We start from the raw sequence: 16,929 nt of genomic DNA, 5'->3' as shown, positions 1-16,929 counted from the left end.
TCGTCAAGTACCTGAAGGAGTGGACCACTTCTACATGCACTCACTGAATAGTGACTGAACATAAAGGCTCTTTGGTGTGGCAAATGTCAATAAGCAGTTCCTTGGTTTTGCTGATGTTAAGCAAAGTTCTGCACCCGATTCCTCTCCTCCATCTCTTCCCTCTTTTCAATACACCCCATAAGTGCAGATCATGGGTTTGCGTCTCATTTGAGAATTTCTGCATGTGGTATAACCTGCTGTTATATTTGTAGTCATAATGTACAGAATGAAGAGAAAAGCAGACAGGCCTGTTCCTTGTGGTGCTCCAGTGTTGCTTACCCAGTCCTTGAGTCTCAGAAACTTGCTGTCTGCCGACAGATAGTCCGTTATCAGGACACCACAGGCTCATCCACCTGCATATCTCGGAGTTTACCCCATAACAGGGATGTCTGGATGGTATTGAAGACACTATGACCAACTTTAGAAAAGATACTGTCTCTCCAATACTAAAATAAAGACTGATGTATTTAGCATTTTATATAGCTGTTAGTAGTTAATGGTTAAATTATAAAGCAGTTTTATATTCAGATTAAAATAACTGTAACTGTGACAGTAAGTAGCCATGTGATTATATGACCAGATGGCCTACTAAAGATGCCATTATGTCTGGTTGTGGAGACGCTGGACAGAATGCTGGGTAAAGATATAAAATGGAAGCAGGGAAATGAAGGTGAAGTTCCATGGACGCATGTACTTTTTCTTCCTTTAATTAAATAAACAGAGTTAAGCAAAGTAGTTGATCTCTCAGAAGGTGAAGAGTTGGAAGCAGCTACTACAGTCCAGTCTGATAACAGACATGCGCAGAGCAGAAATGTCAGATGTGGGACCAAGAAAACAGCTAAATTAAAAAAGTAAAATCTGTCCACTGTATTCATTTTGCCAGAACAGAGTTAGCGACTGAGCTGCGGTTGAAAAGCAATAAAATTTTCTTCTACAATTGATATACAATGTATTCAGAAAATATTAGATTAGATTAGAATAGATAAACTTTGTTAATCCCATGGAGAAATTCAGATGCATACAGCAGCAGAAACTTTAAAAAAACAGGGATACACACTCACATAATACAAATAATATAGTCATTCAATCAATCAATCAATCAGTCCACTCATACATAATATATAAATTCCACAGACTCTGTAACGTTAGTAAGGTTTTCTTTGTAGGTATGAACCACGATTCTTTACATTATATTTGCATAAAATGCTCAGTATTAAGATGCTGAGAACTAAGCCTTGCAAGAGAGAGAGTTTTAAAAACAATGTAGTTTTTGTTGGTTTTGGCTGAGTTATTTATAAACTAAACCATATACTGCTTGATAATATACAGATATTGTTGTTTTCTGTATGCATCAGTGTAGTCTATAATTACAGAGGCGACAGTAATGTGCTTTAAGGAAGATTTAAAGGACTCTAGTGTTTAACAAGCCTGAAGCCTCTGAAGTTAAATTGCTGAATGGGCAACACTCCTCCCCTTCTGTCTGTTTGGTAACACCATCAGATAATAAAGCTTGTTGGAAAGTGCACAACAGAGTGGAACTCACTGAAATCCACTACCCATTTGTTGTAAAACATGCTTATGGCATCGTGTTTCAAAGGTCATATTACAGTGTTGCGCTTGCTTCAGGGAGCTTTACAATAGATACCATTGTGAAGTTGTATCCTCTTTGTGTTGTTCATTTCTTTTTTCTCATTGTTTTGTTCATTTGTTTTTTACCTGCTGATAGCCAAGCATCTGTGTGGATTTCTCAGGTTGACCTTACACAAAGGTTATTGCTTAAAGAAGTCTGGCTGTATTTTATTTAATATATATTACACTTCATGCATGGTGTCTTCAAGTTGTATAACTTCATGCAATGTTTGGATAATTGTGCTGAGAAAACATCATGTCTTTTGGTGACAGTCAGAAGGAACACTGACATTTCCTGTAAAGTACTTGTAAATGGTTTACTCTCCAAATAATTAAATAAATCATTGTTTTTGGTATTATTTAAAATATATTAATTTATACCTCTTTTAACTCATTATATAGACTGTTAGGCTTCTACTTTTAATATTTTTGAAAGGTAATGATATGTTTTTGCTGACATCATGTGGTTGTAAGACAGAGTTGCTGCTTTATTTATAAGAATCTCAGCCGTACTTGAACCATATCCAGCAATCTTTTTTGGAAGCCTGGTTCTTTCTGAAGGGAGGTTTATTGGGTATGTTTGAGTGGAGCAACAGGGGTGTAAAGCAGAAACCTACTTTGAGCAGGGCACCTGTCTTTCAAAAGGCACACGTATTGCCATCTTATAATTTTAATCTCTAAAAAATGTCTTTGTATTATGGGTATTACTGTGGATTTCTTTTGAATACATTTTCTGCAGAGCTTGGTGTGTGTGTGTGTATATATATATATATATATATATATATATATATATATATATATATATATATATATATATATATATATATATATATACATACAGTGGTGTGAAAAACTATTTGCCCCCTTCCTGATTTCTTATTCTTTTGCATGTTTGTCACACAAAATGTTTCTGATCATCAAACACATTTAACCATTAGTCAAATATAACACAAGTAAACACAAAATGCAGTTTTAAATGATGGTTTTTATTATTTAGGGAGAAAAAATTCCAAACCTACATGACCCTGTGTGAAAAAGTAATTGCCCCCTGAACCTAATAACTGGTTGGGCCACCCTTAGCAGCAATAACTGCAATCAAGCATTCGTGATAACTTGCAATGAGTCTTTTACAGCACTCTGGAGGAATTTTGGCCCACTCATCTTTGCAGAATTGTTGTAATTCAGCTTTATTTGAGGGTTTTCTAGCATGAACCGCCTTTTTAAGGTCATGCCATAGCATCTCAATTGGATTCAGGTCAGGACTTTGACTAGGCCACTGCAAAGTCTTCATTTTGTTTTTCTTCAGCCATTCAGAGGTGGATTTGCTGGTGTGTTTTGGGTCATTGTCCTGTTGCAGCACCCAAGATCGCTTCAGCTTGAGTTGACGAACAGATGGCGGACATTCTCCTTCAGAATTTTTGGTAGACAGTAGAATTCATGGTTCCATCTATCACAGCAAGCCTTCCAGGTCCTGAAGCAGCAAAACAACCCCAGACCATCACACTACCACCACCATATTTTACTGTTGGTATGATGTTCTTTTTCTGAAATGCTGTGTTCCTTTTATGCCAGATGTAACAGGACATTTGCCTTCCAAAATGTTCAACTTTTGTCTTATCAGTCCACAATGTATTTTCCCAAAAGTCTTGGCAATCATTGAGATGTTTCTTAGCAAAATTGAGATGAGCCCTAATGTTCTTTTTGCTTAACAGTGGTTTGCGTCTTGGAAATCTGCCATGCAGGCCGTTTTTGCCCAGTCTCTTTCTTATGGTGGAGTGGTGAACACTGACCTTAATTGAGGCAAGTGAGGCCTGCAGTTCTTTAGACGTTGTCCTGGAGTCTTTTGTGACCTCTCGGATGAGTCGTCTCTGCGCCTTGGGGTAATTTTGGTCGGCCGGCCACTCCTAGGAAGGTTCACCACTGTTCCATGTTTTTGCCATTTGTGGATAATGGCTCTCACTGTGGTTCGCTGGAGTCCCAAAGCTTTAGAAATGGCTTTATAACCTTTACCAGACTCAATTACTTCTGTTCTCATTTGTTCCTGAATTTCTTTGGATCTTGGCATGATGTCTAGCTTTTGAGGTGCTTTTGGTCTACTTCTCTGTGTCAGGCAGCTCCTATTTAAGTGATTTCTTGATTGAAACAGGTGTGGCAGTAATCAGGCCTGGGGGTGGCTACAGAAATTGAACTCAGGTGTGATACACCACAGTTAGGTTATTTTTAAACAAGGGGGCAATTACTTTTTCACACAGGGCCATGTAGGTTTGGATTTTTTTCTCCCTAAATAATAAAACCATCATTTAAAAACTGCATTTTGTGTTTACTTGGGTTATATTTGACTAATGGTTAAATGTGTTTGATGATCAGAAACATTTTGTGTGACAAACATGCAAAAGAATAAGAAATTAGGAAGGGGGCAAATAGTTTTTCACACCACTGTGTATGTGTATATATATATATATATATATATATATATATATACATACACACACACACACACCAAGCTCTGCAGAAAATGTATTCAAAAGAAATACACAGTAATACCCATAATACAAAGACATTTTTTGGAGATTAAAATGATCAGATGGCAAGAAGTGTGCCTTTTGAAAGACAGGTGTAAACTGTGCCATTGGAGAAAGCTCACATAAACATGAGGAAAGTGACTTCACACAGGAGTTAGCCAAATAGGTCCAAGCTTTTTGAAGTTCTAATGAGCCTAACACACATCCTCTTGTAAAATTTGAGGCAGAAATCTCATTGCAAAGTATTTGTGTGGAATTGATTAATATTGGTTAAATTGTAGGAGGCAGACCATACTTAATCTGTCTTAGCATTTTAATAGAATGTAAACACAGTTCACTTTCTTACCTCCTTCAAATTCATCCTCTTAATAACTTTAGATTTTTCTATAAACCAAATCCAGTCTGTACTCATTTATAATTTGTTGGATAGATAGTGAGGGAGAACCATGCTTAATGCTGAGGTCAGTCTATAACCTATGGACAAAATTATTTTCATTGTAGTTTTATTGCGGAGAACATCAAAATCATTTCAGATTAAATTTTGAACAAAGAATTAGTAATGCAAAATTCTATAGTATGATGACTTATTGTGTTTTAACAAGTAACAAAAAGCACATATTGTGAAATCTATTTTCATTTGTGACATATGCATTTCAGTTTAATTTTCGTTATGACTTATGGTAAGGTGAAAAGGCTTTTTGTCAATGTCACTGGTGTAAAAACCTGCCATAGCAGTGTACTGAATGGTATAGTGAAGAGAGTACACACAAATTAGAAATCTTGGATTTCAAAAATGAACATCAGATATAAACATATCCGAACAAGCCAATTGTTGGGCAATATAATTAACTGAACTGTGTATGGTCAGTAAGAATAATTGGGTAGTGTTGATTGGTAGGGCAGCTCGGTGGCGCAGTGGTAGTGCTGCTGCTTTGCAGTCAGGCGTTTGCATGTTCTCCCCGTGTCTTTCCTCCTATTGTCTAATGAGATGCCGGTTATAACAACAACAACATTTATTTATATAGCACATTTTCATACAAAAAATGTAGCTCAAAGTGCTTTACATGATGAAGAATAGAAAAATAAAAGACACAGTAAGAAAATAAAATAAGTCAGCATTAATTAACATAGAATAAAAGTAAGGTCCGATGGCCAGGGAGGACAGAAAAAAACAAACAAAAAAAAACTCCAGACGGCTGGAGAAAAAATAAAATCTGCAGGGATTCCAGACCATGAGACCGCCAGTGCCCTCTGGGCATGATGGATGACACTAAATTATCCCAAGTGTGTTTGGTGCATGTGTGTTCACCCCAAGATGGACTGGCACCCTGTCCAGGGTTTTTTCCCGCCTTGCACCCTGTGCTAGCTGTGAGAGGCTCGAACCCCGCCAAAGGCAACTCCCTGGTCTGGAACAGGTGGGTTAGAAAATTACATTACAGTCTGATTGGTAATGCAGGTACTTATTGGAGTCTTGTTCACTGGTCAAACAGTAGATGACACATGAAGAAACAGTTTAAAGGACCTTTATTAAAAGTTGTTCATGAGTCTGTAGGTATGGCTTGAAATGTACAATGCCTTGATGTTGCACGCTGTATGGAGGTTTGTCCTTAGTGTTAATGTTGTCACATATGCAGTATACAGTTATATTATTTCTAGCGTGTGCTGTTTCTGGGATGTGTGAGATGGTGCAAAGTGCACTCTGCAGGCATCTGTGCTTTTAGATGGGAGTTTAGCTCCAGTGATGAATTGGGCCATTTCAGCCACGCACTATTGTGGGGTCTTGCACTCTGCCACCGTGCAGATGCCATACTGCTATTTTAAATACTTGACACATACTCTATACAGATTAAAAAGGGGAGGACCCCACACTTACTTAAAAGCCAAACATCTAGATAGCATTTTTAGGTTTTTAATTAAAATGGCTTTAAAGAGGCATACAATGAAGTAATCATCACCCTATTTCTGAACCATAAAGGCAAGTTTCATTACACCAGGATAAAAACTGTAAAGGACATTGGCTGTTTAGGTAATGTCACAAAAATGAAGCCCAAACATTAATGAAAATATCCAAAGGCCATAGATAAAAAGAAGAATGCATGCATCAAATGGCGTTGTTATTGTCTGCATTCATGCAGAATGACAATCCTCATCAAAGGCCTCTTTTTCAAGAGAATAACTTTTCACAAGTTTTCCTGCAGTTAAATTTATCCTCATTCCATTCGATGGGGGGGAATGTTTCATTGAACCTCATACTGATATTTTATTATTGCAGCCAAAATAAAGCCGTGCTGGCTAAGATTTCAGCTAAAAAGTTGGATTTCAGTTAGAAATATTTCAATAGGACTTGGTGAAAGTTGCATCCTTGTACTCGAATTGAGCACAGAATGGCATCCCCTGTACCTCAAAGTAGACAGCAAATCCAAAAATGACTTATAAGGGGCCTACAATACCTTTAACTTTAAATTGACAACAGTGCTTAGATAGATAGATACTTTATTAATCCCAAGGGGAAATTCACATACTCCAGCAGCAGCATATTGATAAAAAACAATATTAAATTAAAGAGTGATAAAATTGCAGGTAAAACAGACAATAACTTTATATAATGTTAACGTTTACCCCCCCGGGTGGAATTGAAGAGTCGCATAGTGTGGGGGAGGAATGATCTCAGCTGCCAAGAGTGCAGTTAACATTAATCAGTAAGCAATATAAAGATGCCATTGCTAAAAATAAATACATAATTTATAAGGAACTTATTCTGTTGGTTGTAAATGATTAACCTTATGTGGTCAATTATAACTAAAAATCTCCAGGATATGTATGTCATAAATCTAACAGCCATCTATATATATATATATATATATATATATATATATATACACACATATATATAGATAGATAGATAGATATAATTCACTAAGGCAAGACAACGATGGAAAGCACGCAGGAAGGGGCGTGGATTCACTGAGCCGCCGACAAGTAAGATACCAATGGCGCACGCAGGAAGGAGCCACGCCCACCAACTCCTGGCACCTCAGAGCCACATTGACTGTTCATAGAGGCGTGTTTCTCGCGGAGGTGAATCGCCATATGCAGTGTGTTAATCGGTTTGTGAGGGGTGTCCCATGGGATCCTCAAAACAATCCTTTACAACTGAGGTTAAAACACAATGAAGTAAGCAGTCTTTAAAAAACGAGTTTTCTGTTACGACGCACGACCACGTGCACCATAGCAAACTGTTTTACTGTGTTGGTTCGTTCCGTGCATTGTTATAATGTTGCTTTTCTTGCTGAATTATTACATTACCGATTTTTCAAATGTTAATTCTCTCCCTGTGCTTAAAAATCATTAAAAAACCGGCCTGATTATGCGGCTTATGGTACGCCGCGGGTTGGCTAGTTATATCATATATCCCCAACTCACACTGAAGCACCATGAAGACTTTTTCCATCTATTTTGATGGTTCTGTTTGGTAGATTCTAGATACGGGTGGGATAAATAGGCAGAAGGGGTAATGCGCACAACTTTTTTAGGCAGGTGACCTAAATGAGGTAAGGATGAAGACTCAAATGTCACAGCGACAAGCACACAAAAAACAGGACCAAAGTGGGAATTTTCCAAACAAACAATTTGAGAGAACTGGAGGGGTTTTGCCTAGAACAGGGGTCTCCAACCTTTATCCATTGAGAGCTACTTTTACAAAATGAAAATGGCTGAGAGCTACTTCTGTTTTCTAACGTTTATTCTCACAGCTTATTTCAACTCAAACAATAACTGAATAAGCTTGGTTTTCCTGAACATTTACAAAATGTTGGTGTCTACAACTCGCATTTTGCATTAAAACATCACAAAAAAAATTTAGTTCACCTGTAAGTGCATTTTGTACGTCTGTATGCATTTTCTAGTGTTTCTCACACTATTGAATTAAAACATGAATGCTGTCAAAACAAAACAATGCAATTCCAAATCCACAGATATTCCTTATTCATTTGTCATTTTCTTCCATGTCACTGTGTCACTTTATTCACATGTCCAGTTGCATGTGTGATGTGTTTTTTAGTTAGATGCCTGGCACTGAGGTGTATGGTGGAGTGGAGACACTGAGGTTCACTCTTATGGAGTCATTTAAATGTTCGTCTGTCCATCTTGTTCTGAACTTTGATTTCATGACATTCATGTCAGACTCACAGAGTTATGGAGACCCAAACAAAGCAGACATTTTCAGAGCTGCTTATTGAAGATTCTTATAGTTATCTGGCTCTACTGAGCTCCAGAAATGCTGAGAATGCTGTTGAGATTTTAACTGTACATTATTTTGAAGTTTTACTAAATATAATATATAAAATCCAATGTCTGTCTGTCTGTCCGCTTTTCACGAAAGAACTTCTTAACAGATTTAGATTGGGTTTTTTCCTAGAATTTGCTTGAACATTCCGGTTGATTTTACAATTTCTGTCATATCGCTATGTACCATAGTTTGCTGACGGTACCGATTGTATTTGCGTGAATCTGAGAAACACGCAGCAGGCCGAAGGGAGGGGCCTTCCTCACTCACTCGCCAGCTTCGGGGCGTGTTCCTTAACTCCGCTTTGCTAGCGAACGAGAGAACAATTGAATTCAACTTTGTTTGATATTTAAAATAAAGTGTTACTTAGGTCTTGATGAGTTTGAGTCCGGATATTCCCTTAAGTGTATGCCACATTGAAAAGACAGATTGCAATTCAGATTGTGTGAAAAGGATCGTGATATGATTTTTTGGAAAGATCACCCACTCCTAATTTGACTAATCAAGTTTTCAATTTTATGTAGGATTCATTAACCCTTTGGCAAGCTACCGGTACCTCGCTAGCGATGTGTTTCAAGACCCCTGGCCTAGAAACAAAAAATAAAACTTTCAGATTGTGTGTAAAGTGTTAAACACCCAAAAAGACACTGGGTGCATTTAGATGCATGTTAATAACCCGGACGTTTACAGAATCCCGGTGCACGTCCATGACAGGGAACTCTTATAAGGTCGCTGATTATTGACACAATGCTTTTACAAAACATGAACACAAATTTGTTTTTAGTGGATTAGTGTACACCAAACTGATTGGCAGACTCTCCCCAAGTACCAAGCCTACAGTTGAAGTTAGAAGTTTACATGCATTATGGGTGAACTAGGCTGACCCGCCTTTTAAGACGACCGACTTTTAAGTTGACCACTTCTTAAGGCAATTCAATATGTAGATCAATTTGATATTTTATACAAGCTCATTAATTTGGTTATATTGCATTTGAGCGGGATTACTTTAATACTCGTAGTTTCTGTTATTTTTGTGATGATATTTAAACTTTTTTTCTATATTGAGGTCGCCCTTTTGAACCCCCCTGATATTCACTACGCGGTGAGGCATTTGTACTCCATCAAAATTAATTATTTCCAGAGACATCATTTTGTCTATTTTTCCAGCGCATCGCGCACAAAAGCAAGGGAACGATGGGAGCACCAGAACTCTGCTCACATCATGTCGCTCGTATCGCAAGCTGCAAGTAGTAAGTCTGTGATAAGCGGAATACCGCTACGCTTTCCACTCACGGGACGGAAGGACAATCCCGACCGCTTTTATATAGTAAGAAAGAAGAAGATATTGCACAGTCTGGAGTAGAAAATCATCTTTTACCTTGGGAAAAAAAAACATAACTACAAATCCCATCGTGCATTGCAAAATGGACGGGCGTGTGAAACTCCGCGCCTGCGTAGCACTCACGGGACGGAAGGACACCCGACCGCTTTTATATACAGTGGTGTGAAAAACTATTTGCCCCCTTCCTGATTTCTTATTCTTTTGCATGTTTGTCACACACAATGTTTCTGATCATCAAACACATTTAACCATTAGTCAAATATAACACAAGTAAACACAAAATGCAGTTTTTAAATGATGGTTTTTATTATTTAGGGAGAAATAAAATTCCAAACCTACATGGCCCTGTGTGAAAAAGTAATTGCCCCCTGAACCTAATAACTGGTTGGGCACTCTTAGCAGCAATAACTGCAATCAAGCGTTTGCGATACTTGCAATGAGTCTTTTACAGCGCTCTGGAGGAATTTTGGCCCACTCATCTTTGTAGAATTGTTGTAATTCAGCTTTATTTGAGGGTTTTCTAGCATGAACCGCCTTTTTAAGGTCATGCCATAGCATCTCAATTGGATTCAGGTCAGGACTTTGACTAGGCCACTCCAAAGTCTTCATTTTGTTTTTCTTCAGCCATTCAGAGGTGGATTTGCTGGTGTGTTTTGGGTCATTGTCCTGTTGCAGCAACCAAGATCGCTTCAGCTTGAGTTGACGAACAGATGGCTGGACATTCTCCTTCAGGATATTTTGGTAGACAGTAGAATTCATGGTTCCATCTATCACAGCAAGCCTTCCAGGTCCTGAAGCAGCAAAACAACCCCAGACCATCACACTACCACCACCATATTTTACTGTTGGTATGATGTTCTTTTCTGAAATGCTGTGTTCCTTTTACGCCAGATGTAACGGACATTTGCCTTCCAAAAGTTCAACTTTTGTCTCATCAGTCCACAAGGTATTTTCCCAAAAGTCTTGGCAATCATTGAGATGTTTCTTAGCAAAATTCAGACGAGCCCTAATGTTCTTTTTGCTTAACAGTGGTTTGCGTCTTGGAAATCTGCCATGCAGGCCGTTTTTGCCCAGTCTCTTTCTTATGGTGGAGTCGTGAACACAGACCTTAATTGAGGCAAGTGAGGCCTGCAGTTCTTTAGACGTTGTCCTGGGGTCTTTTGTGACCTCTCGGATGAGTCGTCTCTGCGCTCTTGGGGTAATTTTGGTCGGCCGGCCACTCCTGGGAAGGTTCACCGCTGTTCCATGTTTTTGCCATTTGTGGATAATGGCTCTCACTGTGGTTCGCTGGAGTCCCAAAGCTTTAGAAATGGCTTTATAACCTTTACCAGACTGATAATCTCAATTACTTCTGTTCTCATTTGTTCCTGAATTTCTTTGGATCTTGGCATGATGTCTAGCTTTTGAGGTGCTTTTGGTCTACTTCTCTGTGTCAGGCAGCTCCTATTTAAGTGATTTCTTGATTGAAACAGGTGTGGCAGTAATCAGGCCTGGGGGTGGCTACGGAAATTGAACTCAGGTGTGATACACCACAGTTAGGTTATTTTTGAACAAGGGGGCAATTACTTTTTCACACAGGGCCATGTAGGTTTGGATTTTTTTTTCTCCCTAAATAATAAAAACCATCATTTAAAAACTGCATTTTGTGTTTACTTGTGTTATATTTGACTAATGGTTAAATGTGTTTGATGATCAGAAACATTTTGTGTGACAAACATGCAAAAGAATAAGAAATCAGGAAGGGGGCAAATAGTTTTTCACACCACTGTAGAAGGATTCTTTAAGACTCACTTTATACAATTTTATACTATCCACCTCTCAATTTGGCAGACCGTATAAGACATTGCCTTTATGCAGGGCAGAAGGTTTTTTTTTTCTCCACAATGTTCACAGACCTCAGAGTCTTTCACATTTTATTGCCCGTATCACAATTCCAGTGGGTCACAAGTTTCTATACACTTTGTTCATATTCGGTGGCATTGTCCTTAAATTGTTTAACTCGAGCCAAACATTTTGAGTCTCTTTCCAAAAACTTTTTACAATAAGATAGAACTGGTGTAACTAGGACAGATTCATTGGCCTCCTTTCTCACACACACTTTTTCAATTCTGCCCACAAATGTTCAATCGAATTGAAGTCAGGGCTTTGTGATGGCCACTGCAATACCTTGACCTTGTTGTCCTTAAGCCATTTTGCCACGACTTTGGAGGTCTGCTTGGGGTCCTTGTCCATTTGGAAGACCCATTTGCAACTGAGTATCAACTTCCTTGCTCAGTTCTTGAGATGTTGCCACAGTATATCTCCATCATTTTCCTTCCTCATGATGCCATCTGTTTTATGAAGTGCACCAGTCCCTCCTGCAGCAAAGCATCTCCTAAACATTATGCATCCACCATCATGCAGATGGTGTTCTTTGGCTTGCAAGCCTCACCCTTTGTCCTCCAAGCATAACAATAGTCATTATGGTCCAACAGTCCGATCTTTGATTCATCAGACCAGATGACTTTACCCCAGAAGGTAAGATCTTTGTCCCAATGTGCCATTGCAAACTGTAGTTTGGCTTTTTTATGGCGGCTTTAGAGCAGTGGCTTCCTCCTTGCTGAGCAGCCTTTCAGGTTATGTTGATATCGGACTCGTTTTACTGTGGATAGAGACATTTGTCTACCTGTTTCCTCCAGCATCTTCATAAGGTCCTTTGCTGTTATTCTAGGACTGAGTTGCACTTTTCGTGCCAAAATATGTTTTTCTCTAGGAGACAGAATGTGCCGCTTTCCTTAGTATGACGGCTGGGTGGTCCCATGGTGTTTATACTTCAGTATTCTTGTCTGTACAGATGAACATGGAACCTTCAAGTGTTTGGAAATTGTTCCCAAGGATGATCCAGATTTGTGGAGGTCCACTTTTTTTTTAATGAATTCTTGGCTGATTTCATTTGATTTTCCCATTATGTCAAGACGCAGTGAGTTTGATGGTAGGCCTTAATGCCCATCCACGTGTTGACTCTACTTATCAGAAGCTAACTGTGTAACTGCTTAAAGGCTTGACATCATTTTCTGGAAGTTTACGAGCTGTTTAAGGGCACAGTTAAACATTGTGACCCAATGGAATTAAGAGATTGTCAGTAAAAAGTGAAATAATTTGACTGTGAACATTGATAGAAAAATTACTTTTGCCTTGCACAAAGCAGATATCTGAAACATTATACCAAATGTATAGCTTGTTAGTATAAAATCTGTGGAGGGGTTATAAAGTGAGTTTTAAAGAATTGACTCGGAGTGTGTGGAAATGTATGACTCCACCTGTATAAATGAGGACTCTTATTTATGAAGGCAGAGCTGCACGTGTGGTAACTGGATTCAGACTCATCACATGCTCTTTGACATCCTGAACTTTTCCCTACATTTATTATTGGTAAACTCTTTCAAACTAACACTGTTGCACCAGCCTTTGTTTTGCTCACACATCTAGTTACCCAAGGATAATAAATGGTGAAAGCATCCACAAAGATAAATTTCCTGAGGCAGCTGCTTGGGTGATTGTGTTATTCCTTTACAGTGATCCCTCACAATATCGTGCTTCGACTTTCGCGGCTTCACTCCATCGCGGATTTTAAATGTAAGCATATCTAAATATATATCACAGATTTTTCGCTGGTTTGCGGATTTCTGCGGACACTGTGTCTTTTAATTTATGGTACATGCTTCCTCAGTTTGTTTGCCCAGTTGATTTCATACAAGGGACACTATTGGCAGATGGCTTAGAAGCTACCCAATCAGAGCATGTATTACGTATTAAATAAAACTCCTCAATGATATACGATATGCTTCCCGAGCGGTGCTTGATTGTTTGCTTTTCTCTGTCTCTCTCAGCCTGACGGAGGGGGTGTGAGCAGAGGGGCTGTTTGCCTAGAGGATATGGACGCTCCTCTAAAAAATGCCGCTTTATCGTGGTGCTTCGGCATACTTAAAAGCCCAAAAGCACGTATTGATTTTTTGATTGTTTGCTTTTCTCTCTCGCACTCTCTCTCTCTGACATTCTCTGCTCCTGACACGCATTCTGTGAAGAGGAAGATATGTTTGCATTCTTTTAATTGTGAGAAAGAACTGTCATCTCTGTCTTGTCATAGAGCACGGTTTAAACTTTTGACTAAAGGGTGTTATTTCATGTCTAGAGAGCCCTAATAATGTTAACAGTGTTGGAGCGTTTGTAAGGGCTTAAAATATCTAAAAATAACCACACAAACATATGGTTTCTACTTCGCGGATTTTCATCTATCGCGAGGGGTTCTGGAACGCAACCCCCGCGATCGAGGAGGGATTACTGTATATGGTTGAAATAATCTGTCTCGATAGAGTTAGTCCCATGGGTACGAACAAGATCCGTTCCCAAGTCTGTCTTTAAGTCAAATTTGTAGGTTAAGTAGGAAAAGGTACATATGGTTCTTATTTAGCATCATTTAGTCAAATGTTTGTCTTAATATGTACAGTAGTTTGTATTTTACCTCTGGAATGTGATCTGACTTAAAATGGCTCCTTCCTCAAGCCAGTGAAGTACTGTAGTGTGTGCGTTTGTTATTAGACATTAGTGCGAGAGGACACTACGGTTTGCGTGGCATAAATTTTGTCATCAGTCATCGGCAACTGCACACCTCCAGAATTTTGTATTTGTCCCACCCTATGTGTGCCAGTGTTTGTTGGCATGGTATGCATTAGACAAGAAAACGTGCTTATTGGAGGAACAGTTGTGTGAAATGATGCCAACCGCACTTATACAATCCAACATTAAAAGCACACTTCTGTGGCCAAATGTGCATAAATTCATAGCAAGAAATTGCTGAGACTTTGGGAAAAGATGAATGTTTGTGCAGGCAGAAATGGAAATCTCTGTGAGATACATATGTAAAGGCAAAGAATACACTTCATGGGGAAGACCCCTTCACAACATTTAGCCAAACCAAGAACACTCTCCGGGAGGTACTGTATGTCTATCATTGCCAAAGTCTTCAATCAATTGAAGACTTCATGAAAGTAAAGACAGAGGGTTTACCACAAGGTGCCAACCTCATGCATAGAAAGGACAGATCAGACTTTGCCAGAAAACAGTTGTGGAAGCCTGTCCGGTTCTAGAACAATTTTCTTTGGACAAAGGAAAGTAGATCAATAAATACCTGATTGTTGGAAAGAGAAGAGTATGGAGAAGAGAAGAAACTGGTCATGATCCAATGAATACTACATCATCTGTGAACCATGGTGGAGGCAGTTTTATGGCCTGATCATGCATGGCTGCAAGTGGATGGACGTCGTCACTGGTGTTTAATGATTATATGACTGCTGGCAGATGTAGAAGGATGAATTCTGAAGTGTACAGGGCTGTACTGTCTGCTCAGATTCAGACAAATGCTGCATAACTGACAGGATGATTCCTCACAGTACCTATGGACAGTGAGCTAAAGCATACTGTGAAAGCAAACCAAGTGCTTTTCAATAAAAAGTAGTGGAATATTCTTCAAAGGCCAAGTCAATCAACTGACCACAACCCAACTGGACATGCATTCCACTTGCTGAAGGCAAAAGTGATGGCAGAATGTTTAATGAACAAGCAGCAACTGAAGACATCTGCAGTAAAGGCCTGACAGAGCATCCACAGGGGTAGAAACTTGGCATTTGGAGATGGCTGTGGGTTCCAGACTTGACACAGAATGGAAACCAAGGGTTGTCAAAGTCTAACACAGACTACCCGCTCTGGACACAAACGGGGGCCATCTCCCACCCCACCTATAGTGCATCCAGAAAGTATTCACAGCGCATCACTTTTTCCACATTTTGTTATGTTACAGCCTTATTCCAAAATGGATTAAATTCATTTTTTTCCTCAGAATTCTACACACAACACCCCATAATGACAACGTTAAAAAAGTTTACTTGAGGTTTTTGCAAATTTATTAAAAATAAAAAAACTGAGAAATCCCATGTACATAAGTATTCACAGCCTTTGCTCAATACTTTGTCGATGCACCTTTGGCAGCAATTACAGCCTCAAGTCTTTTTGAATATGATGCCACAAGCTTGGCACACCTATCCTTGGCCAGTTTCGCCCATTCCTCTTTGCAGCACCTCTCAAGCTCCATCAGGTTGGATGGGAAGCGTCGCTGCACAGCCATTTTAAGATCTCACCAGGGATGTTCAATCAGATTCAAGTCTGGGCTCTGGCTGGGCCACTCAAGGACATTCACAGAGTTGTCCTGAAGCCACTCCTTTGATATCTTGGCTGTGTGCTTAGGGTCGTTGTCCTGCTGAAAGATGAACCGTCGCCCCAGTCTGAGGTCAAGAGCGCTCTGGAGCAGGTTTTCATCCAGGATGTGTCTGTACATTGCTGCAGTCATCTTTCCCTTTATCCTGACTAGTCTCCCAGTTTCTGCCGCTGAAAAGCATCCCCACAGCATGATGCTGCCACCACCTTGCTTCACTGTAGGGATGGTATTGGCCTGGTGATGAGCGGTGCCTGGTTTTCTCCAAACGTGATGCCTGGCATTCACACCAAAGAGTTCAATCTTTGTCTCATCAGACCAGAGAATTTTGTTTCTCATGGTCTGAGAGTCCTTCAGGTGCCTTTTGGCAAACTCCATGTGGGCTGCCATGTGCCTTTTACTAAGGAGTGGCTTCCGTCTGGTCACTCTACCATACAGCCCTGATTGGTGGATTGCTGCAGAGATGGTTGTCCTTTTGGAAGGTTCTCCTCTTTCCACAGAGGACCTCTGGAGCTCTGACAGAGTGACCATTGGGTTCTTGGTCACCTCCCTGACTAAGGCCCTTCTCCCCCGATCGCTCAGTTTAGATGGCCAGCCAGCTCTTGGAAGAGTCCTGGTGGTTTCGAACTTCTTCCACTTATGGATGATGGAGGCCACTGTGCTCATTGGGACCTTCAAAGCAGTAGAAATGTTTCTGTAACCTTCCCCAAATTTGTGCCTCGAGATAATCTTGTCTCGGAGGTCTACAGACAATTCCTTTGACTTCATGCTTGGTTTGTGCTCTGACATGAACTGTCAACTGTGGGACCTTCTATAGGCAGGTGTGTGCCTTTCCAAATCAGGTCCAATCAACTGAACTTACCAC

At 39.6% G+C, this 16,929-nt stretch overlaps 1 protein-coding gene across 3 annotated transcripts in view; it reads left to right on the top strand.

Annotated features, from left to right (window-relative positions):
• Positions 1 to 16,929, top strand: part of sh3gl1b (SH3-domain GRB2-like 1b) — a 101,331-nt gene that overhangs the window by 60,413 nt on the left and 23,989 nt on the right. The gene's annotated exons all lie outside the window — the stretch shown is intronic.

This window comes from Polypterus senegalus, chromosome 10, assembly GCF_016835505.1.
Source record: "Polypterus senegalus isolate Bchr_013 chromosome 10, ASM1683550v1, whole genome shotgun sequence".
NCBI classification, from domain to species: Eukaryota; Metazoa; Chordata; class Cladistia; order Polypteriformes; family Polypteridae; genus Polypterus; species Polypterus senegalus.
This window is presented reverse-complemented; position numbering and strand designations above follow the sequence as displayed.